The sequence below is a fragment of the Bos indicus genome, chromosome 13 (assembly GCF_029378745.1).
Source record: "Bos indicus isolate NIAB-ARS_2022 breed Sahiwal x Tharparkar chromosome 13, NIAB-ARS_B.indTharparkar_mat_pri_1.0, whole genome shotgun sequence".
NCBI classification, from domain to species: Eukaryota; Metazoa; Chordata; class Mammalia; order Artiodactyla; family Bovidae; genus Bos; species Bos indicus.
In genome coordinates, this window is record NC_091772.1 from 33801815 (window position 1) to 33827075 (window position 25261).

The following is a 25261-nucleotide window of genomic DNA, read 5'->3' on the forward strand; positions in this document are numbered from 1 at the left end:
TCCACAGTTTATTGTGATCCACACAGTCAAAGGCTTTGGCATAGTCAATAAAGCAGAAATAGATGTTTTTCTGGAACTCTCTTGCTTTTTCCATGATCCAGCGGATGTTGGCAATTTGATCTCTGGTTCCTTTGCCCTTTCTAAAACCAGCTTGAACATCAGGAAGTTCATGGTTTACATATTGCTGAAGCCTGGCTTGGAGAATTTTGAGCATTACTTTACTAGCATGTGAGATGAGTGCAATTGTGCGGTAGTTTGAACATTCTTTGGCATTGCCTTTCTTTGGGATTGGAATGAAAACTGACCTTTTCCAGTCCTGTGGCCACTGCTGAGTTTTTCAAATTTGCTGGCATATTGAGTGCAGCACTTTCACAGCATTATCTTTCAGGATTTGAAATAGCTCAACTGGAATTCCATCACCTCCACTAGCTTTGTTCATAGTGATGCTTTCTAAGGCCCACTTGACTTCACATTCCAGGATGTCTGGCTCTCGGTGAGTGATCACACCATCGTGATTATCTTGGTCATGAAGATCTTTTTTGTACAGTTCTTCTGTGTATTCTTGCCACCTCTTCTTAATATCTTCTGTTTCTGTTAGGTCCATACCATTTCTGTCTTTTATTGAGCCCATCTCTGCATGAAATGTTCCCTTGTCATGTCTAATTTTCTTGAAGAGATCTCTAGGCTTTCCCATTCTATTGTTTTCCTCTATTTCTTTGCATTGATCGCTGAAGAAGGCTTTCTTATCTCTCCTTGCTATTCTTTACTTAGGTATTAAATATAAATTTGGAAATGTCACTGGCACACAATAACCACAGTGTAGGTAGTTGCCCAGAGTTTTTGGTAGTGGTGTTGGTTCCCATAAATTATATAAGTTAAAAGCTTGAGAGAGACTTTTAAATGAAATAGTAAATAGATAATAAAATGGGAAATACAGAGAAAAATGTAGATTCCAAGACAGGATTAACTGTGCAAGGATTGATTAGTCGGTAGGAGCTGTGAGAAAACAGGGAGGGAACTGAGAAAACCTGGGAGAGCCATCCAGCCACAATGCAGCCTGACCCCTGAGTGAAAGAGAAGTTGAGGGTTGGGAGGAAGAGAGGGCCGCCCAGGGAAGATCTGGCCAGGCCATTGGGAGTCCTTGAGCCAAAGCTAGCCTCAGAGCTGTCTGGAGGCATCTGTTATATTCAGTCATGGCCGGGAGCAGCCCGGGGGTGATATGGCCTCCGCACAGGGACAGCACTGAGTCCAGAGTGAAGCTGCTGGCCTGGAGGTCAGTTCTGTCGTTGCCAGCACATGAAGTGTGTTTCCACGGCTGCAGCTGAGCACTGGGGCTGGGTGAGGGCTTCACAAGCTGGCACTGGTGCCTGACCTTGATGTCGTATTGGAACGTAGAGGTGGGAGAGAAGAGTGTTCCAGGGAAGATGAGCAGTAACACAGAAGCAGGAAAATATGGAATTGCCCGTGGAAAACATCATTTCATTTATGGTTGGAATGTAAGGAATGGGAGAGCTGTTAAAAGTTACTGGTGTGAAATCTGGAGTCAGGCAGCCTGGCTAGAATCCCAGCTGCTCTCTTACATTGGGTGAGGCCCCTCACATCTCTTTCTTCCACTTTCCTCATATTTACTGTGGGAATCATGATGGGGTGGTTGTGTCATTCCAACAACAACCTTTGAAACCAACTAGGTGTCTGGCAGTTCTGTTCTATTCTGAACAAACCCGAGTGAGTGTACACCCCAGAGTTGAAGGCTGAGTAGCACTGAAGTGACCGCCCACACTTAAGATAGCAGCTGCCAGCGAGGTCCCCAGGCTACTTGCACATCTGCCCAGCTGGCTGTAAATTCAAGATTTTCCACATACTCACCCCTCAGGTTCAATAATTCACTAGAATGACTCACAGAACTCAGAATAGAGCTTTGCTTACAATGACCACTTTGCTATTTTTTACAAAGGGTGAAACTTCGGGACAGGCAAATGGGAGAGATGCATATAGGGCAAGGAGTGGGGTGGGGGACAGCGCTTCCATGCTTCTCCAGGCACAGCTGCTCCCCCAACACGATCAGTAAGTTCATTAACCTGTGTGTTTATGTAGCATAAACACAGGTGCGGATGAGATGGGATTGTTAAGAATAGCAAAAGACACTCCTGTCACTCAGGAGTAATGTAATGTTTATGTGAAATAGACATATATGAAATACACTATCTTAACAGTTTTTGTAGTCCAGTTCAGTGGTACTAGATACATGCACACTGCTGTGTAGTAATCACCACCCTTCCATCCTCATGACTCTATTCAGCATATAAAACTGAAACTATACACACACTGAGTAATTCCTCATTTTCGTCTCCTTCAGCCTGTCAACCAACATTTTATTCTCTATCCTTACAGTTTTGACTATTCTAAGTAAAGTCACGTAGGTGGGTTCATACAGCATTTGTCTTTTTTGTGACTTAAATAATATCCTTAAAGTTTATCTCTGATGTTACATATTTCACACTTTCTTTTTTAAGGCTATGTAATAGTTCATATGTATAGACCACATTTTGCCTATCCATTCATCTGTTGGTGCACACTTGGGGTGCTTTGATGTTTTTAGTTCAGTCGCTCAGTCGTGTCCGACTCTTTGCGACCCCACAGACTGCAGCACTCCAGGCTTCCCTGACCACCACCAACTCTCGGGGCTTGCTCAAACTCATGTCCATTGAGTCGGTGATGCCATCCAACCATCTCATCCTCTGTCGTCCCCTTCTCCTCCTGCCCTCCATCTTCCCCAGCATCAGGGGCTTTTGCAAGGAGTCAGTTCTTCACATCAGGTGGCCAAACTATTGGAGTTTCAGCTTCAGCATCAGTCCTTCCAATGAATATTCAGGACTGATCTCCTTTAGGATAGACGGGTTGGATCTCCTTGCAGTCCAAGGGACTCTCAAGAGTCTTCTCCAACACCACAGATCAAAAGCATCAACTCTTCAGTGCTCAGCTTTCTTTATGGTCCAACTTTCACATCCATATGTGACTACTGGAAAAACCATAGCTTTGATTAAAGGAACTTGCCGGCAAAGTAATGTCTCTGCTTTTTAATATGCTGTCTAGGTGGGTCATAGCTGTTCTTCCAAGGAGCAAGCGTCTTTTAGTTTCATGGCTGCAGTCACCATCTGCAGTTGTTTTGGAGCTCTCCAAAATAAAGTCTGTCACTGTTTCCATTGTTTCCACGTCTGTTTGCCCTGAAGTGATGGGACCAGATGCCATGATCTTCGTTTTTTTTTAATCTCAGTTTTATGTATTTATTTATTTACTTTTACTTTATTGTATTGGTTTTGCCATACATTGACATGAATCCACCATGGGTGTACATGTGTGTTGAGTTTTAATGTGTGTTGAGGAGAGTTTTTCACTCTCCTCTTTGACTTTCTTCAAGAGGCTCTTTAGTTCTTCTTCGCTTTCTGCCATAAGGGTGGTGTCATCTGCATATCTGAGATTATTGATATTTCTCCTGGCAATCTTGATTCCAGCTTGTGCTTCATTCAGACTGGCATTTCACATGATGTACTCTGCATATAAGTTAAATAAGCAGGGTGACAATATACATCCAGGACATACTCCTTTCCCAATTTGGAACCAGTCCGTTGTTCCGTGTCCGGTTCTAACTGATGCTTCTTGACCTGCATGCAGATTTCTCAGGAGGCAGGTTAGGTGGTCTGGTATTCCCATCTCTTTAAGAATTTTCCACAGTTTGTTGTGATCTACACAGTCAGAGGCTTTGGCGTAGTCAATCAAGCAGAAGTAGATGTTTTTCTGGAACTCTCTTGCTTTTTCAATGATCCAACGGATGTTGGCAATTTGATCTCTTGTTCCTCTGCCTTTTCTAAATCCAGCTTGAACATCTGGACGTTCACGGTTCGTGTACTGTTGAAGCCTGGCTTGGAGAATTTTGAGCATTACTTTGCTAGTGTGCGAGATGAGTGTAACTGTGCGGTAGTTTGAGCATTCTTTGGCATTGCCTTCTTTGAGACTGGAATGAAAACTGACCTTTTCCAGTCCTGTGGCCACTGCTGAGTTTTCCAAACTTGCTGGCATATTGAGTGCTGCACTTTCACAGCATCATCTTTTAGGATCTGAAAGAGCTCAACTGGAATTCCATCACCTCCACTAGCTTTGTTCATAGTGATGCTTTCTAAGGCCCACTTTACTTTGCATGCCAGGATGTCTGGCTCTGGGCGAGTGACCACACCATCATGGTTATCTGGGTCATGATGATCTTTTTTGTATAGTTCTTCTGTGTATTCTTGCCACCTCGTCTTAATATCTTCTGCTTCTGTCAGGTCCATACCATTTCTGTCCTTTATTGAGCCCATCTTTGCATGAAATTTCCCTTGGCATCTCTAATTTTCTTGAAGAGATCTCTAGGCTTTCCCATTCTATTGTTTTCCTCTCTTTCTTTGCACTGATCACTGAGGAAGGCTTTCTTATCTCTCCTTGCTATTCTTTGGAACTCTGCATTCAAATGGGTATATCTTTCCTTTTCTCCTTTGCCTTTAGCTTCTCTTCTTTTCTCGGCTATTCGTAAGGCCTCCTCAGACAACCATTTTGCTGTTTTGCATTTCTTTTTCTTGGGGATGGTCTTGATCACTGCCTCCTGTACAGTGTCACAAACTTCCATCCATAGTTCTTCAGGCACTCTATCAAACCTAATCCCTTGAATCTATTTGTCACTTCCAGTGTATAATCGTAAGGGATTTGATTTAGGTCATAGCTGAATGGTCTAGTGGTTTTCCCTACTTTCTTCAATTTAAACTGCAGAAGGGAATGGAAAACTACTTCAGTATTCTTGCCTTGAGAACCCCATGAACAGTATGAAAAAGCAAAAAGATATGACACTGAAAGATGAACTCCCCAGATCAGAAGGTACCCAATATGCTACTGAAAAAGAGTGGAGAAATAACTCCAGAAAGAATGAAGAGATGGAGCCAAAGTGAAAACAAAGCCCAGTAGCAGGTAAGATTGAAGATGGAAGTAAAGTCTGATGTTGTAAAGAACAATATTGCATGGGAACCTGTAATGTTAGGTCCATGATTCAAGGTAAATTGGAAGTGGTCAAACAGGAGATGGCAAGAGTGAACATCGACATTTTAGGAATCAGTGAACTAAAATGGACTGGAATGGGCAAATTTAATTCAGATGACCATTATATCTACTACTGTGGCCAAGAATCCTTTAGAAGAAATGAAGAAAGCCCTCATAGTCAACAAGAGAGTCCAAAATGCAGTATTTGGGTGAAAACTCAAAAATGCCAGAATGATCTCTGTTCGTTTCCAAGGGAAACCATTCAATACCACACTAATCTGATTCTATGCCCCAGTCACTAATGCCAAAGAAGTTGAAGTTAAAAGGTTCTATGAAGACCTACAAGACCTTCTAGAACTAACACCCCCAAAAGATGTCTTTTTTGTCATAGGGGACTGGAATGCAAAAGCAGGAAATCAAGAGATATCTGGAGTAATAGGCAAATTTAGCCTTGGAGTACAGAATGAAGCAGGGCAAAGGCTAACAGTTTTGCCAAGAGAGTGCACTGGTCATAGCAAACACCCTCTTCCAGCAACACAATAGAAGACTCTACACATGGACATCACCAGATGGCCAACATTGAAATCAGATTGATTATATTCTTTGCAGCCAAAGATGGAGAAGCCCTATACAGTCAGCAAAAACAAGACTGGAAGCTGACTGTGGCTCAAATCATGAACTCCTTATTGCAAAATTCAGACTTAAATTGAAGAAAGTAGGGAAAACCACTAGACCATTCAGTTATGACCTGAATCAAATTCCTTACAATTATGCAGTGGAAATGTCCATCATTAGATGAATGGATAAAGATGTGTTCTATATACACAATGTAATATTACTCCATCCTAAAAAAAGCATAGTATAAGGCCATTTGCCTCAGATTTTCATAATAAGTGAAGTCAAAGAAACACAAATATTATATGACATCGCTTATATGTGGAATCTTAAAAAAGGAAACAAACGGACTTATTTACAAAACAGAAATAGACTTACAAAGAAAACAAACTTATGGCCATGAAAGGGAAAAGCAGGGGAAGGATAAATTAGGAGTTTGGGATTAAAATATACATACTACTATATACAAAATAGATAACCAACAAAGACCTACAGTTTAGCACAGGAAACAATTCTCAATATCCTATAATAACCTATAATGGAAAAGAAATCTGTATGCAGGTCAAGAAGCAACAGTTAAAACCGGACATTGAACAATGGACTGGTGCCAAACTGGGAAAAGAATACGTAAAGGCTGTGTATGTCACTGTGCTTATTTCACTTATATGCAGAGTATGTCATGCAAAATGCAGGGGTGGATGGAGCACAAGTTGGAAACAGGATTGCCAGGAGAAATATCAGTAACCTCAGATGACACCACCCTTATGTAATAAAGATAAAAGGAACTAAAGAGCCTCTTGATGAAAGTGAAAGAGCAGAGTGCAAAAGCTGGCTTAAAACTCAACATTCAAAATACGAAGATCATGGCATCTGGTCCCATCACTTCATGGCAAATAGATGGGGAAACAATGGAAACAGTGACAGACTTTATTTTCTTGGGTTCCAAAATCACTGCAGATGGCAACTGCAGCCATGAAATTAAAAGATGTTTGCTGCTTGGAAAACAAGCTATGACAAACCTAGACAGCATATTTAAAAGCAGAGACATTTCTTTGCCCACAAAGGTCCATCTATTCAAAGCTATAGTTTTTTTAGTAGTCATGTACAGATGTGAGAGCTGGACCATAAAGCTGAGCACCAAAAAAATTGATGCTTTCAAACTGGTATTGGCGAAGACTCTTGAGAGTCCCTTGGACTGCATGGAGATCACACCAGTCAATCCTAAATGAAATCAGTCCTGAATATTCACTGGAAGGACTGATGTTGAAGCTCCAACACTTTGGCCACCTGATGCTTCAAAGAACTGACTCACTAGAAAAGACCCTGATGTTGGGAAAGATTGAGGGCAGGAGAAGGGGAAGACAGAGGATGAGATGGTTGGATGGCGTCACCGACTTGATGGGCATGAGTTTGAGCAAGCTCCAGGAGTTGGTGATGGACAGGGAAGCCTGGTGTGCTACAGTCCATGAGGTTGCAAAGAGTCGGACACGACTGAGCAACTGAATAATGGAAAAGAATCTAATACACACATATATACATATATTTATATACATGCTTGTATGTGTGAATCACTTTGGTTTATATAAAGATAAAGCAACATCAGAAATCAACTACATGCTAAGTTGCTTCAGTCATGTCTGACTCTTTGCACCACTATGGACTGTAACCCGCCAGGCTCCTCTATCCATGGGATTCTCCAGGGAAGAATACTGGAGTGGGCTGCCACTTCCTCCTCTGGAGGGGAGGTCTTCCTGATCAGGGATCGAACCCGTGTCTCTTCTGTCTCCTGCATAGGCAGGCGGGTTCTTTATCACTAGCGCCACCTGGGAAGCCCTGGAAATTACTTCATTTAAACAATTTTGTAGGTAGGTTCTTTGAAAAGATCAAGAAACTTGATAACCATTAGATGAGCTAAGAAAAATTACTAACACCAGAATTAAAAGTGTGGGCATTATTACCAATTCTACAGAAATAAAAATTATTATAAGAGAGTACTATGAAAAAGCTGTGGTACATATACACAATGGAGTATTACTCAGCCATTAAAAAGAATACATTTGAATCAGTTCTAATGAGGTGGATGAAACTGGAACCTATTATACAGAGTGAAGTAAGCCAGAAAGAAAAACACCAATACAGTATACTAACGCATATATATGGAATTTAGAAAGATGGTAACAATAACCCTGTGTACGAGACAGCAAAAGAGACACTGATGTATAGATCAGTCTTATGGACTCTGTGGGAGAGGGAGAGGGTGGGGAGATTTGGGAGAATGGCATTGAAACATGTATAATATCATGTATGAAATGAGTCGCCAGTCCAGGGTCGATGCACGATACTGGATGCTTGGGACTGGTGCACTGGGATGACCCAGAGTGGGGGGTATGGGGAGAGAGGAGGGAGGAGGGTTCAGGATGGGGAGCACGGGTATACCTGTGGCGGATTCATTTTGATGTTTGGCAAAAGTAATACAATATTGTAAAGTTTAAAAAAAAAAAAAAAAGAAAAAATAGAAAAAAAAAAAAAAAAAAGAGTACTATGAACAACTGTATGCCCAACAAATTGGATAATTTAGATCATCTGGTAAGTTTCCTAGAAACACAAATCCTAACAAGAGTAAACCATGAAGAGAAAAACTGAACAGACTTATAACTAGCAAGGAGATTGAATCAGTAATCAAAAATCTCCCCCAAAAAGAAAAGCTGTCAACCTGAGGGCTTCACTTAGTGAATTCTACATTTTAAAGAAAAATTTCATACCAATTCTCCCCAAGCTTTTCCAGAAAATTGTAGAAGAGGGAACACTTCCTAACTCATTCTATAAGGCCAGTTTAACCCTGATACCAAAGCCAGACAAAGATATTACAAGAAAAGTAAATTACAAACCAATATCCCTATGGATCAAATCAGCTCAGATCAGATCAGTCGCTCAGTCGTGTCCGACTCTTTGCAGCCCCATGAATCGCAGCACGCCAGGCCTCCCTGTCCATCACCAACTCCCAGAGTTCACTGAGACTCACATCCATTGAGTCAGTGATGCCATCCAGCCATCTCGTCCTCTGTGGTCCCCTTCTCCTCTTGCCCCCAGTCCCTCCCAGCATCAGAGTCTTTTCCAGTGAGTCAACTCTTCACATGAGGTGGCCAAAGTACTGGAGTTTCAGCTTTAGCATCATTCCTTCCAAAGGAATCCCAGGGCTGATTTCCTTCAGAATGGACTGGTTGGATCTCCTTGCAGTCCAAGGGACCCTCAAGAGTCTTCTCCAACACCACAGTTCAAAAGCATCAATTCTTCAGCGCTCAGCCTTCCTCACAGTCCAACTCTCACATCCATACATGACCACAGGAAAAACCATAGCCTTGACTAGACGAACCTTTGTTGGCAAAGTAATGTCTCTGCTTTTGAATATGCTATCTAGGTTGGTCATAATTTTCCTTCCAAGGAGTAAGCGTCTTTTAATTTCATGGCTGCAGTCACCATCTGTAGTGATTTTGGAGCCCAGAAAAATAAAGTCTGACACTGTTTCCACTGTTTCCCCATCTATTTGCCATGAAGTGGTGGGACTGGATGCCATGATCTTCATTTTCTGAAAGTTGAGCTTTAAGCCAACTTTTTCACTCTCCTCTTTCACTTTCATCAAGAGGCTTTTGAGTTCCTCTTCACTTTCTGCCATAAGGGTGGTGTCATCTGCATATCTGAGGTTATTGATATTTCTCCCGGCAATCTTGATTCCATTTTGTGTTTCTTCCAGTCCAGCGTTTCTCATGATGTACTCTGCATATAAGTTAAATAAACAGGATGACAATATATAGCCTTGACGTACTCCTTTTCCTATTTGGAACCAGTCTGTTGTTCCATGTCCAGTTCTAACTGTTGCTTCCTGACCTGCGTACAAATTTCTCAAGAGGCAGATCCCTATGAATACTGATGAAAAAATCCTCAACAAAATCCTGGCAAAAAGAATTTGGTAGCATAGTAAAAGTATTATACACAATGACCAAATAGGATTTATTTCTGCAATGCAAAGAAGGTTTGATGTATGAAAATTGATCAGTATAATATGCCACATCGACAACATGAAGAAACTGCACAATCATCTCAACTGATATAGAAAAGTAATGTGGCAAAATAAAATACTCTTTCCTGATTAAAAAAGACTCCAACAAACTGAATAGAATAAAACTATCTCAACATAATAAGAGCAAGTTATGAAAGATTCACAGCAAATATCATACTTAATGGTGAAAGGCTGAAAGCTCTTTCTCTAAGAGCAGGAATAAGGTAAGGATGCCCAGTTTTCACCTCTTTTATTCAACACAGCACTGGAAGTTACAGCCAAAACAGTTATAGCCATTAACAATGAGAAAATGAAATAAAATACACCTAAATTGGAAAGGAAGAAGTAAAGTGATCTGTTTGCAAATGATGTCATCTGATATATATCATCTTATATATCATCTTTTAATATCTTATATATTTATATAGAAAACTATATATATAAACTATATATACATATATAACTTATATATATATATAGAGAAAACTCTAAAAATTCCACACAAAAAAATTAGAGGTAATAAATGAATTCAGCAAAGTAGCAGGATACAAAGTCAACACACAAAAATCAGTTGCATTTTTATACACAAACAATAAATCTAAAAAAGGAAATTATAATAATAGTTCCATTCACAATAGCATCAAAAAGAATAAGATACTTAGGAATTATAACTTAACCAAGGAGGTGAGAGACTTGTACATTAAAAACTACAAAATATTGCTGAAAGAAACTGAAGAAGATATAAATAAGTGGAAACACATTTCATGTTTATGGATTGAAAGACTCGATACTGTTAAGAATGTCCATACTATCCAAAACAATCTACAGATTCAAAGCAAGTCCTATCAAAATGCCAATGGCACTTTTTAAACAAAAATAGAAAAACCCAAACTAAAAGTCACATGAAATCTCAAGGGATTCCAAATAGCCAGAAGTGTCTGGAAAAAAGAACAAAACTTCAGGACATGCACTTTAATTTCAAAACTTACTACAGAGATAGAGTAATCAAGAATGGGAGATACGCAGAACGATAAAATAGAATAATGGAATAAAACAGAATGCTTAGAAATAAACATATACAGGGAAGTGATTTTTGACAAAGGTGGTAATGTGGCCTTTTCAACAACTGATGCTGGGAAAACTGAATAACCACATGCAAGAATTAAACTGGATCCATACATAACAGCATATACAAAATTACAAATGAATCAAGGCCCTAACTGCAAGATTAAAACAATAAAAAAATTCAGAAGAAAAGATAGAACAAAAGCTTCAGGACATTGGACTTGGCAATAATTTCTTTGATATGATATCAAAAGCAAAGGTAACAACAGAAAAAATACACAAATTTGACTTCATGAAAATTTAACATTTAAAGACATAGTCAAAAGAGTAAAAAGGCAAAACCGTATGATGGTAAAAAAAAAAATATTTGAGAATCATATATCTGATAAGGGATTAATAAAATATATAGAGAGCTCCTAAAACTCAACAACAACAAAAACAAAAAACAACCTCAACAACAATTCAAAATTAGCAAAGAACTTGGAATAGACATTTCTCCAAAGGAGGTATGTGAGTGGCCACAAAAAGATGTTCAGCATCACTAATCATTAGGGAAATGGAACCAAAATCACAGTGAGGTACCATCTCACACCCATTAGGATGACTACTGTTTTTTTTTTTAATTTTTTTTAAATTTTATGTTATTTTTAAACTTTACAATATTGTATTAGTTTTGCCAAATATCGAAATGAATCCGCCACAGGTATACCTGTGTTCCCCATCCTGAACCCTCCTCCCTCCTCCCTCCCCATACCCTCCCTCTGGGTCGTCCCAGTACACCAGCCCCAAGCATCCAGTATTGTGCATCGAACCTGGACTGGCAACTCGTTTCATACATGATATTATACATGTTTCAATGCCATTCTCCCAAGTCTCCCCACCCTCTCCCTCTCCCACAGAGTCCATAAGATTGATCTATACATCAGTGTCTCTTTTGCTGTCTCGTACACTGGGTTATTGTTACCATCTTTCTAAATTCCATATATATGCGTTAGTATACTGTATTGGTGTTTTTCTTTCTGGCTTACTTCACTCTGTATAATAGGTTCCAGTTTCATCCACCTCATTAGAACTGATTCAAATGTATTCTTTTTAATGGCTGAGTAATACTCCATTGTGTATATGTACCACAGCTTTCTTATCCATTCATTTGCTGATGGGCATCTACGTTGCTTCCATGTCCTGGCTTTATATTTATAAACAGTGCTGCGATGAACATTGGAGTACACGTGTCTCTTTCAATTCTGGTTTCCTCAGTGTGTATGCCCAGCAGTGGCATTGCTGGATCATAAGGCAGTTCTATTTCCAGTTTTTTAAGGAATCTCCACACTGTTCTCCATAGTGGCTGTACTAGTTTGCATTCCCACCAACAGTGTAAGAGAGTTCCCTTTTCTCCACATCCTCTCCAGCATTTATTGCTTGTAGACTTTTGGATCGCAGCCATTCTGACTGGTGTGAAATGGTACCTCATAGTGGTTTTGATTTGCATTTCTCTGATAATGAGTGATGTTGAGCATCTTTTCATGTGTTTGTTAGCCATCTGTATGTATTCTTTGGAGAAATGTCTATTTAGTTCTTTGGCCCATTTTTTGATTGGGTCATTTATTTTTCTGGAGTTGAGCTGTAGGAGTTGCTTATATATTTTTGAGATTAGTTGTTTGTCCGTTGCTTCATTTGCTATTATTTTCTCCCATTCTGAAGGCTGTCTTTTCACCTTGCTTATAGTTTCCTTTGTTGTGCAGAAGCTTTTAAGTTTAATTAGGTCCCATTTGTTTATTTTTGCTTTTATTTCCAATATTCTGGGAGGTGGGTCATAGAGGATCCTGCTGTGATGTGTGTCGCAGTGTTTTGCCTATGTTCTCCTCTAGGAGTTTTATAGTTTCTGGTCTTACATTGAGATCTTTAATCCATTTTGAGTTTATTTTTGTGTATGGTGTTAGAAAGTGTTCTAGTTTCATTCTGTTTAGAGAAGGAGTGGACAAACTGGAACCATTGTGCACTCTGTGGGAATGTAAAAAGGTATAGTTGGTATGTTGGTTCCACAAAACAATTATACGTAGAATCATTAGTGCCACTGGTCCCACTTTTAGGCATAAACCTCAAAGAAGTGAAAGCAAATTCTCAAAGAGACATTTACACACCCATGTTCATAGCTGTATTACTCACAATAGTTAAAACATGGATATGCAAAGATGGATGTTAGGTCCATGAATCAAGGTAAATTAGAAGCGGTCAAACAGGAGATGGCAAGAGTGAACATCGACATTTTAGGAATCAGTGAACTAAAATGGACAGAAATGGGCAAATTTAATTCAGATGACCATTATATTTACTACTGTGAGCAAGATTCCCTTAGGAAAAATGGAGTAGCTCTCATAGTCAACAAAAGAGTCCGAAATGCAGTATTTGGATGCAATCTCAAAAACGACAGAATGATCTCTGTTCGTTTCCAATGCAAACCATTTAATATCACAGTAATCTGAGTTTATGCCCCAACCAGTAATGCTGAAGAAGCTGAAGTTGAATGATTCTATGAAGACCTACAAGACCTTCTAGAACTAACACCCAAGAAAGATGTCTTTTTAATCATAGGGGACTGGAATGCAAAAGTAGGAAGTCAGGAGATACCTGGAGTAACAGGCAAATTTGGCCAAAATGAAGCAGGGCAAAACTTAACAGAGTTTTGCAAAGAGAACACACTGGTCACAGTAAACACCTTCTAACAACACAAGAGAAGACTCTACACATGGACATCACCAGATGGTCAATATCGAAATCAGATTGATTATATTCTTTGCTACCAAAGATGGAGAAGCTCTGTACAGTCAGCAAAAACAAGACTGGGAGCTGGCTGTGCCTCAGACTATGAACTCATTATTGCCAAATTCAGACTTAAATTGAAGAAAGTAGGGAAAACTACTAGACCATTCAGCTATGACCTAAATCAAATCCCTTACGATTATAGAGTGGAAGTGACAAATAGATTCAAGGGATTAGATTTGATAGAGTGCCTGAAGAACTATGGATGGAGGTTTGTGACATTGTGCAGGAGGCAGTGATCAAGACCATCCCCAAGAAAAAGAAATGCAAAATGGCAAAATGGTTGTCTGAGGAGGCCTTACGAATAGCCAAGAAAAGAAGAGAAGCTAAAGGCAAAGGAGAAAAGGAAAGATATACCCATTTGAATGCAGAGTTCCAAAGAATAGCAAGGAGAAATAAGAAAGCCTTCCTCAGTGATCAGTGCAAAGAAATAGAGGAAAACAATAGAATGGGAAAGCCTAGATATCTCTTCAAGAAAATTAGAGATGCCAAGGGAACATTTCATGCAAAGATGGGCTCAATAAAGGACAGAAACGGTATGGACCTAACAGAAGCAGAAGATATCAAGAAGAGGTGGCAAGAATACACAGAAGAACTGTACAAAAAAGATCTTCATGACCAAGATAATCACGATGGTGTGATCACTCACTGAGAGCCAGACATCCTGGAATGTGAAGTCAAGTGGGCCTTAGAAAGCATCATTATGAGCAAAGCTAGTGGAGGTGATGGAATTCCAGTTGAGCTATTTCAAATCCTGAAAGATAATGCTGTGAAAGTGCTGCACTCAATATGCCAGCAAATTTGAAAAACTCAGCAGTGGCCACAGGACTGGAAAAGGTCAGTTTTCATTCCAATCCCAAAGAAAGGCAATGCCAAAGAATGTTCAAACTACTGCACAATTGCCCTCATCTCACATGCTAGTAAATAATGCTCAAAATTCTCCAAGCCAGGCTTCAGCAATATGTGAACCGTGAACTTCCACATGTTCAAGCTGGTTTTAGAAAAGGCAGAGGAACCAGAGATCAAATTGTCAACATCCACTGGATCATGGAAAAAGCAAGAGAGTTCCAGAAAAACATCTATTTCTGCTTTATTGACTATGCCAAAGCCTTTGACTGTGTGGATCACAACAAACTGTGGAAAATTCTGAAAGAGATGGGAATACCAGACCACCTGACCTGCCTCTTGAGAAATCTGTATGCAGGTCAGGAAGCAACAGTTAGAACTGGACATGGAACAACAGACTGGTTCCAAATAGGAAAAGGAGTATGTCAAGGCTGTATATTGTCACCTTGCTTATTTAACTTATATGCAGAGTACATCATGAGAAACGCTGGACTGGAAGAAGCACAAGCTGGAATCAAGATTGCCAGGAGAAATATCAATAACCTCAGATATGCAGATGACACCACCCTTATGGCAGAAAGTGAAGAGGAACTAAAAAGCCTCTTGAAGAAAGTGAAAGAGGAGAGTGAAAAAGTTGGCTTAAAGCTCAACTTTCAGAAAACGAAGATCATGGCATCTGGTCCCATCACTTCATAGGAAATAGATGAGGAAACAGTGGAAACAGTGTCAGACTTTATTTTTGGGGGCTCCAAAATCACTGCAGATGGTGACTGCAGTCATGAAATTAAAAGACGCTTACTTCTTGGAAGGAAAGTTATGACCAACCTAGATAGCATATTCAAAAGCAGAGACATTACTTTGCCAATAAAGGTTTGTCTAGTCAAGGCTATGGTTTTTCCTGTGGTCGTGTATGGATGTGAGAGTTGGACTGTGAAGAAAGCTGAGCACCAAAGAATTGATGCTTTTGAACTGTGGTGTTGGAGAAGACTCTTGAGAGTCCCTTGGACTGCAAGGAGAGCCAACCAGTCCATTCTGAAGGAGATCAGTCCTGGGTGTTCTTTGGAAGGAATGATGCTAAAGCTGAATCTCCAGTACTTTGGCCACCTCATGCAAAGAGTTGACTCATTGGAAAAGACTCTGATGCTGGGAGGGATTGGGGGCAGGAGGAGAAGGGGACGTCAGAGGATGAGATGGCTGGATGGCATCACTGACTCGATGGACGTGAGTCTGAGTGAACTCTGGGAGTTGGTGATGGACAGGAAGGCCTGGCGTGCTGCGATTCATGGGGTCGCAAAGAGTCAGACACGACTGAGCGACTGAACCGAACTGAACTGAACATACAAACACAGCTCCTATACAGCTTTTACCCCACCTTCTTTGGTTGTTGTTGTCACAAAATTACATCTTTATACGTTGTACACCCCAAGTCACTTACTCCTTGGAAGGAAAGTTATGACCAACCTAGATAGCATAATCACAAGCAGAGACGTTACTTTGTCAATAAAGGTTCGTCTAGTCAAGGCTATGGTTTTTCCTGTGGTCATGTATGGATGTGAGAGTTGGACTGTGAAGAAAGCTGAGCACCGAAGAATTGATGCTTTTGAACTGTGGTGTTGGAGAAGACTCTTGAGAGTCCCTTGGACTGCAAGGAGATCCAACCAGTCCATTCTGAAGATCAGCCCTGGGATTTCTTTGGAGGGAATGATGCTGAAGCTGAAACTCCAGTACTTTGGCCACCTCATGCGAAGAGTTGACTCATTGGAAATGCTGGGAGGGATTGGGGGCAGGAGGAGAAGGGGACGACAGAGGATGAGATGGCTGGGTGGCATCACTGACTCGATGGACGTGAGTCTGAGTGAACTCCAGGAGTTGGTAATGGACAGGGAGGCCTGGTGTGCTGCGATTCATGGGGTCACAAAGAGTCGGACATGACTGAGCAACTGAATTGAACTGAAACATAAACTGATAATCATTTAAAATGCATTAATTAGTCCTTTATATTTTGTAGAAAACAAGATTTGGAGTTACAAACCAAAGTTACAGCAATAATAGCTTTTACACTAATAATTTTTTATTTAAATTTGTTAATTTCTCAAACCATGTTGAAAACAAAAAATGCAATTACACATCATTTTTGTAATAGCTTTTATAATTTCCCATCTATTACCATTATTGAAATCTTCATTTTTCAATACAGCTTCAAGCTACCATCTAGTGTCTTGTCTTTTCACCTTGAAGGACTCCCTTGAGCATTTATTTCAGGGCAAGTCTAATGGTGAAGAACTCCCTCAGCTTTTGTTTATCTGGGAATGTCTTAATTTCTTGTTCATTCTTAAAAACAGTTTTTCTGGATATAGGATTCTTGGTTGAAAGTTTTTTCTTTTAGCACTTTGAGTATATTGGCTCACTGTTTTCTGGACTCTGAAGTTTCTAATGAAAAATCTGATCATCTTATTGAAGGTCCCTTGTATGTGATAATTTGCTGCGCTCTGCCTGCTTTCAAGATTCTTTCTCTTGATAGATTGATTATGATGTGTCTTGGTGTAGGTGTCTTTGAGTTCGTCTTTACTTGGAGATTACTGACCATCTTGGATGTTTACACTCATGTTTTTCATTAAGCTTGAGAAGTTTTCAGCCACTATTTCTTCGGCTGTTCTCACTTTCCCTTTTCTCTCTTCTTCTGGGACTCCTATGAGAGTATGTTGGTACACTTGATGGTGTCCCACAGATCCCTTAGTCTCTGTTCACCTTTATTCAATTTTTTTTTCCTTTCTGATCCTCAGATTTGATAATTTTTGTACCCTGATCTTCAAGTTTGCTAATTCTTCCTTTGGCCTACTCAAATCTGTTTTTGAATGCCCCTTGTGAATTTTAAGGCTTCCCAGATGGCTCAGTGATAAGAATCTGCCTGCCAATGCAGGAGACATGAGAGATGCAGGTTTGACCCCTGGGTTGAAAAGATCCCCTGGAGTAGGAAATGCAGCCCACTCCAGTGTTCATGACTGGAAAACTCCATGGACAGAGGAGCCTGGTTGGCTACAGTCCATGGGGTCACAAAGAGTTGGATGTAACTGAGCATGCACAGTGAACTTTTAAGTTTGTTGTACTTTTCAAAAGCTACAGAACTTCTTTTTAGGTTTTTTTTTTAATTTCTATTTAAAAAAATTATTTACTTAATGTATTTGTGTTTGACTGTGCTTGGTCTTCATTGCTGTGCATGGGCTTTCTCTAGTTGCAGTGAACTGGTTCTCCTCTTTGTTGCAGTGTGCAGGCTCCTCACTGCTGTGGCTTCTCTTGTGGAGCACAGGCTGGAGGTACGCGTACCTCTAGTTTTGCAGTCTTCAGTAGCTGCAGTGCATGGGCTCAGTAGCTGCGCACAGGGGCTCTGGAGCATGGGCTCAGTAGCTGTGGCTCACGGGCTCAGCTGCCCCATGGTGTGTGGAATATTCCTGGACCAGGGATTAAACACACGTCCCCTGCATTGGCAGACAGATTTTTAACCACTGATCCACCAGGAAAATCCTGTCTCTGTATTTAGTTTCCATTTTGTTCACAGTGCAGTTTCTTGATTTTCTTGCATCATCCTTTAATTCTTTGAGCATCTTTAAGACAGTTGTAACATTTTCATCTAGTAGATCTGCTATCTGGTCTTTTTCAGGGACAGTTTATGTTGACTTATTTTACCTTTTGAATGGGCCACTTTCCTCTCTCTATGACTTGTGATTTTTGTTGTTGAATGCTAGACTTCTGAATCTAATAATGTCACTCTGGAAATCAGATTATCCCCTTTTGCCAGGGTTTTCTCTTTGTTATTGTTTTATTTTTGTAAACTGTCTCTGAGCCAGTGATCCATCTGAAGTGTAAACTTAAGGTTTTCTTGAGTCTTTTCTGAGCCTTTTCCTGAGCATGTGAAATTACTTTCTAATTTTCTCCATATATTAGTTGTTTTAAATGTTCTAATGTCTAGCTCCCAGAGTCTTTATTGGTATGGAGATGTGGAGGAAAAGGAGGTTAGAGTTAAGGGTGGGGAATTGAGTCAATGCCAGTGAAAATCACTATGAGATACCATTTCACACCCATTGCTGTTGTTCAGTCACTCAGTCCTTTCTGACTTTTTGTGACCCCATGGACTTCAGCACACCAGGCTTCCCTGTCCTTCACTATCTCCTTGAGTTTGCTCAAACTCATGTCCATTGAGTTGGTGATGCCATCCAATCATCTCATCCTCTGTTGCCCCTTCTTCTCCTTCAATCTTGCCCAGCATCAGGGTCTTTCCCAATGAGTCAGCTCTTTGAGTCAGGTGGCCAAAGTATTGGAACTTCAGCATCAGCTTCCAATGAATATTCAGGGTTGATTTCCTTTATTAGACTGGCTTGATCTCCTTGCAGTCCAAGGGACTCTCAAGAGTCTTCTCCAACACCACAGTTTGAAAGCATCAATTCTTTGGCACCCAGCCTTCTTTATAGTTCAACTCTCACATTATACATGACTACTGGAAAAACCATAGCTTTGATTATACAGACCTTTGTCAGCAAGGTAATGTCTCTGCTTTTAAATATGCTGTCTAGGTTGGTCATAGCTTGTTTTCCAAGGAGCAAGCATCTTTTAATTTCATGGGTGCAGTCACTATCCGCAATGATTTTGGAGCCCAAGAAAATTAAGTCTGTCACTGTTCCCCATCTGTTTGCCATGAAGTGATGGGACCAGATGCCATGAACTTCATTTTTTGAATGTTAAGTTTTAAGCCAGCTTTTTCACCCTCCTCTTTCACCATCATCAGGAGGCTCTTTAGTCTTGCTTCCCTTTCTGCCATTAGGGTGGTATCATCTGCTTATCTGAGGTTATTGATATTTCTGCCAGGAATTTTGATTCCAGCTTGTACTTCATCCAGCCCAGCATTTTGCATGATGTATGCTGCATGTAAATTAAATAAGCAGGGTGACAATATACAGCCTTGATGCACTCCTTTCCCGATTTTGAAACGGTCTGTTTGTTCCATGTCCGGGTCTAACTGTTGCTTCTTGACCTGCATACAGGTGTTGCAGGAGGCAGTTAACGTGGTCTGGTATTCCCATATAGGAATTCTCCACAGTTTGTTTTGATCCACATAGTCAAAGGCTTTAGTGTAGTCAGTGAATGAGAAGTAGGTGTTTTTCTGGAATCCCCTTGCTTTTTCTATGATGCAACAGATGTTGGCAATTTGATCTTTGATTCCTCTGCCTTTTCTAAACCCTGCTTGTACATCTGGAAGGTCTCAGTTCACATACTGTTGAAGCCAAGCTTGAAGGACTTTGAGCATTACTTTGCTGGCATGTGAAATGAACTCAGTTGTGTGGTAGTTTGAACATCCTTTGGCATTTCCCTTCTTTGAGATTGGAATGAAAACTGACCTTTTCCAGTCCTGTGGCCACAGCTGAGTTTTCCAAATTTGCTGGTATATTGAGTGTAGCACTTTAACATCATCTTTTAGGATTTGAAATAGCTCAGCTGGAATTCTGTCACCTCCACTAGCTTTGTTCGTAGTGATGCTTTCTAAGGCCCACTTGACTTCACATTCCAGGATGTCTGGCTCTAGGTCAGTGATCACACCATCGTGATTATCTGGGTCATGAAGATCTTTTTTGTACAGTTCTTCCGTGTATTCTTGCCACCTCTTCTTGGTATCTTCTGCTTCTCTTAGGTTCATAGCATTTCTGTCCTTTATCGAGCCTCTCTTTGCATGAAATGTTCCCTTGGTATCTCTAATTTCTTGAAGAGATCTCTAGTATTTCTCATTCTATTGTTTTCCTCTTTTTCTTTGCATTGTTCACGTAAGAAGACTTTATCTCTCCTTCCTATTCTTTGGAACTCTGCATTCAGATGCGTATGTCTTTCCCTTTCTCCTTTGCCTTTCTTTCACTTCTCTTTTCTCAATTATTTGTAAGGCCTCCTTGAAAGTGAAAGTGAAGTTGCTCAGTCATGTCTGACTTTTTGCGACCCCATGGACTATAGCCTACCAGGCTCCTCCCTCCATGGGATTCTCCAGGCAAGAGTACTGGAGTGGGTTGCCATTGCCTTCTCCAGGGAATCTTCCTGACCCAGGGATTGAACCTGGGTCTCCCGCATTGGAGGCAGACGCTTTAACCTCTGAGCCACCAGGGAAGCCCTTAGACAACCATTTTGCCTTGTTGCATTTCTTTTTCTTGGGGATGGTTTTGTTCATTGCTTCTTGTACTGTGTTCACCAATTAGAATGGCTATTATCAAAACACAGAATAACAAGTGTTAATAAGGACATAGAGAAATTGAAATGCTTGTGCATTGCTGATGGAATATAAAATAATGTACTGCTGTGGAAGAGTTTGGCAGCTCCTCAAAGAGTTTAACTTAGAATTACCATTTGATCCAGCAGTGCCACTTGTAGGTATATATCCAAACGAACTGAGAGCAGGAACTCAACAAGTCAGTGATCCTAGAAGCTTTATTCACAATAGCCAGAAAAGGTGGAAATAGCTAGATGTCTATTGATAGATGAGTGGATAAACAAGATGTGGCATATACAGTCAGTGGAATATTATTTAGCCTTAAAAAGGAATGCAATTCTGATACATACTACAGCATGGATGAACCTTGAATATAAACGGTTATGCTAAGAGAAATAAGCCAGACACAAAAGGACAAATACTGCATGATTCCACTCATATGAGGTATGTAGAGTAGACCAATTCATAGAGAAAATACAGTAGTGCATAATAAGGTTAACAGGCTGGGGAGAGGGAAGGGTGGGGAGTTATGGGTACAAAGCTTCTGTTTGGAGATGACGAAAAGTGGATAGTGGTGATAGTATAACATGGTGAATATACTTCACGCTACTGAACTGTATACTTAGATATGGTTAAAATGGTAAAGTTTATATTGTACTTATTTTACGATAAGAAAACAGACAAGCCCCAGAGTAATAGTAGAACATAGCATTTTCTGAAGATGAGATTATTAAAAAAATTTTAACTTGTAATTTGCCTTGAATATGTCTGCATTTAAGAGTTTCCTTCCCACTTTCTAGTACTCTAAAAAAAAGCCTAATCCAGTAACAGAAATATTGAGTCTTTGCAACACAACTCAATATACTTAGAACACAAAGCCAGCGTTTACTCCCTGTTTTGATCTTCTTTTAATTAATAAAGAAAATGGAGGCATTGAAAAGGCTACTTTTTTTTTTTTTTTTTTTACAGTTTTTGCAAAGGTGTATTCCTGTATGGCCACCACTCTTCATGTTATAGTTAGCATATCTGCTCTTCAGATTCATCCATGTTGTATGTGTTGCTTATTGTTGAGTGGTATTCCATTGTGTGGAATACTGTGGTGTATTTATTCCCTGGTTGCTACATATCTGGGTTATCTTTGGTTTGGCTATTATGGCTAAAACTGCTATGAGGGTAAAGCATCTGCCTGCAATGCAGGAGACCTGGGTTCAATCCCTGGGTCAGGAAGATCCCCTGGAGAAGGAAATGGCAACCCACCCCAGTACTCTTGCCTGGAAAATCCCATGGACAGAGAAGCCTGGTAGACTACAGAGTTGGACACGACTGAGCGACTTCACTTTCTTTCTAACTTCACACAGCTATGTTAATTGAGAAAGTGAAGTCGCTCAGTCGTGTCCAACTCTCTGCGACCCCATGGACTGTAGCCTACCAGGCTTCTCCGTCCGTGGGATTCTCCAGGCAAGAATACTGGAGTGGGTTACCATTTCCTTCTCCAGGGGATCTTCCCGACCCAGGGATCGAACCCGGGTCTCCCGCATTGGAGGCAGATGCTTTAACCTCTGAGCCACCAGGGAAGCCCATGTTAATTGTATTACTCTCTAAAAATGTATCGCTAAGTCTCCAATCAATAATGATAACAAAAGACATACTAATATGTCTCCAGTGAGTAAGAATTTAACTGTATTTAACTTTATGAGACAGTGACAAGCTATCTTCTAAAGTGGGTGTATTATTGTAAATTCCCACTAGTAATGTATGAGAGTTCCGGTTGCTTTCTATTCTGCGCAGTATTTAGTATTACCCATACTCTTAGGTATATAAATGAGTGTGTGCAAGTATTCTTCCAGTCTGTATTCTCTTTTGATTTTCTTAACAGTATCTTTTGGAGAGCAAAATTTTTAAGTTGTAATGTCATCAATTACTTTTTTCTATGACTCATTCATCCTTTTTGTGTCTTATCTATGAACTATTTGCCTAATTGGAGATCACAAAGAATTCCTTATGTTTTCTTCCAGAAGGTTTATAATTTTAGCTCTTGTATTTAAGTATGTTATCCATTTGGAAATAATTTCTGTGTATGGTATGACATAAGGTCAAGTTCATTTTCCTGCATATGGTGTGACATAAGGATCAAGTTCTAATATCAACAGTATATTTTGAAAAGATGATCATTTAACCATTGGATTACCTTAGCACCTTTGGCAAAAATCAATTGGCTGTGAATATGTGGGTCTCCTCCTAACTTTTAATGGTTTTCTTGATCTGTATGTACATTCTTATGCCCACACAACCCTGTATTGACTACTGCAACTTTATAGGAAGGCTAGAAATCAGGTAATCTAAGTCCTCCAACTTATTTCTTTTCCAAAATTGTTTTGCTTACCTGAAGTCCTTTGCATTTCCATATAAATGTTGAATAAGGCTGTCAATTTCCACAATTATATGGCTTCAGTTTTCACTGGAATCATGTTGAATCAATAGATGAATTTGAGGAGGACTGACACAGCAATGACATTCAGTCAATCTTCTAATCAATACACATGGACTATCTTCTCATTTGTATTGCATCTTTCTTTTAGCTGTATTTAGTATTTTTGGTGCCCAGGTTTTGCCCATATTTGATAAATTATCCCTAAATGTTTCATATATTAAAAAATTAAATTTCCATTTTATAAAAATGATAGATTTTTGCATGATGACCTTGTATCTGCAAATAAAAAGTTACTTCTTTTTTCTCAATCTGTGTGGCGTTCATTTCTTTTTCCTGTCATGCTGCACCTGATGGGACCTCTAATACAATACTTTAAAAAAAGAGTGAGAGTAGCCGTTCTTGCTTTGTTCATAATTTTATGAAGAAACCATTCCATTTTTCAAAATTATTGTAATAACTATGGGGTTTGTTGCAGGTGCCCTCTATTACATTGAGGAAATTTCCTTCTATTCCTAGATTGCTGAGGACTTTTATGACTTGGTGTAGAATTTTGTCAGGTGCTTCCTCTACACCTGTTAAGATGATCATGTGGCTTTTCTTTTTGCTCTGTAAATATGATAGAAGTATGTACAAATGGTGTTAATTGGTTTCTGAATGCAAAACAACCTTGCAGTCCTGGGATAAATTCCACTTGGTCATAAAGTATTTTCCTTTTGATACACTACTCAAAATGATTTCCAAATACTTTGTCAAGGATTTTTGCATCTACATTCAGAGAAATATTAGTGTGAAGTTTTTACTTATTGTTATGTCATTGTCTGATTTTCCTATCAGGTTAATGCTGGCTCCACAGACTAAGGCGGGAAATGTGTTTTATTTTCTGGACGAGCTTGTGAGGAATTTGTACAATAACTTCTGTAAAATTTTGGTAGAATTCACTGGTGAAGCCATCTGGTCCTGGAGTCTTCTTTGTGGGAAGATTTTTTAAAAGCTCTATTCATTTATGGCTGCCCCGGGTCTCTGTCGCTGTGCACGGGCTTGCTCTAGTTGTGGCAAGTGGGAGCTACTCTAGTTGTGATGGGCTAGCTTCTCATTGCAGTGGCTTCTCCTACTGTAGAGAACAGGCTCTAGAGCTTGTGGCACACAGGCGTAGTGCATGTGGGGTCTTCCTGGACCAGGGATTGAACCCACATCCCCTGCATTGGCAGGTGGATTCTTAACCATTGGACTACCAGGGAAGTCCTGTGGGAAGGTTTTTAACTAGCGGTTTCTTTGTGATTGGACTAATCAGGTTATCTATTTCTTGTTATAGTGAGTTGTGGTTGTGTCATTTTCATCAAAGCTCTCAAGTTCATTGGCTTAAAAAGTTTACAATACTTCCTTTTCATCCTTCTACCCTGTAGAATTTGCAAGAAGAATATCTTCTCTTATTCTTGATGACGTGTCTTCTTGATCTACCTGGCTAGAGGTTTATCAATTTTTTCAAAGAATCAGGGTCTAATTTCATTGGTGTACTTATTGCTTTTCTGTTTTCTATGCCATTGACTTCTTCTATTATTGCCTTTTCCTTGGTTTGGATTTAATTTTATTCTTCTAATTTCCAAAGGGGGAAGCTTATGCCTTCTTTTCTAACGTAAGCATTTAATATTATGAATTTCCTTATATGCACTGCTTTTACTGGTTACGACAACTTCTGATGTTGGACTTTCATTTTTACTTAGTTCTTTTTGTCAGTGTTTACTGAGAAACATGTTAACATAGTTTCAAATAGTTTTGTGGGGCAGGGGGAGGGGATTTTCCAGATGTATTTCTGTTACTGATTTCTAGTTTATTTTGTAGTCAGAGAAAACCACTTTGTTTTTAATCCTTTAGAATTTGAAGGTTGTTTCATGGCTCATAATATGGTTTCTCTTCATGAATGTCCCATGTGTTGTTAAGAAAAAATGTGAATTGTTGAGTGCACTGTATTTGTTCACCAGAACAGAGAAATTTATGTTCTATTTTTTTTTAAGGTTCGAAGTCCATATTATAGTTGTTCTAATATATCCTCCCATTGATCTTAAGAAGTCTAAGTTTGCATTTTCATGTTTTCATGGCTAATTTTAAGTTTACACAGATTTGA

The 25261-nt window shown here is 39.7% G+C and overlaps 1 long non-coding RNA gene and 1 other non-coding gene across 2 annotated transcripts in view; one reads left to right on the top strand and one right to left on the bottom strand.

The window, feature by feature from the left end:
• The window catches only part of LOC139186472 (uncharacterized), a 60319-nt gene that overhangs the window by 15210 nt on the left and 19848 nt on the right, over positions 1-25261 (top strand). The window lies entirely within an intron of this gene.
• On the bottom strand, positions 20536-20608 carry TRNAW-CCA (transfer RNA tryptophan (anticodon CCA)). The gene has a single exon. It is a non-coding gene; the product is annotated as a tRNA-Trp (tRNA).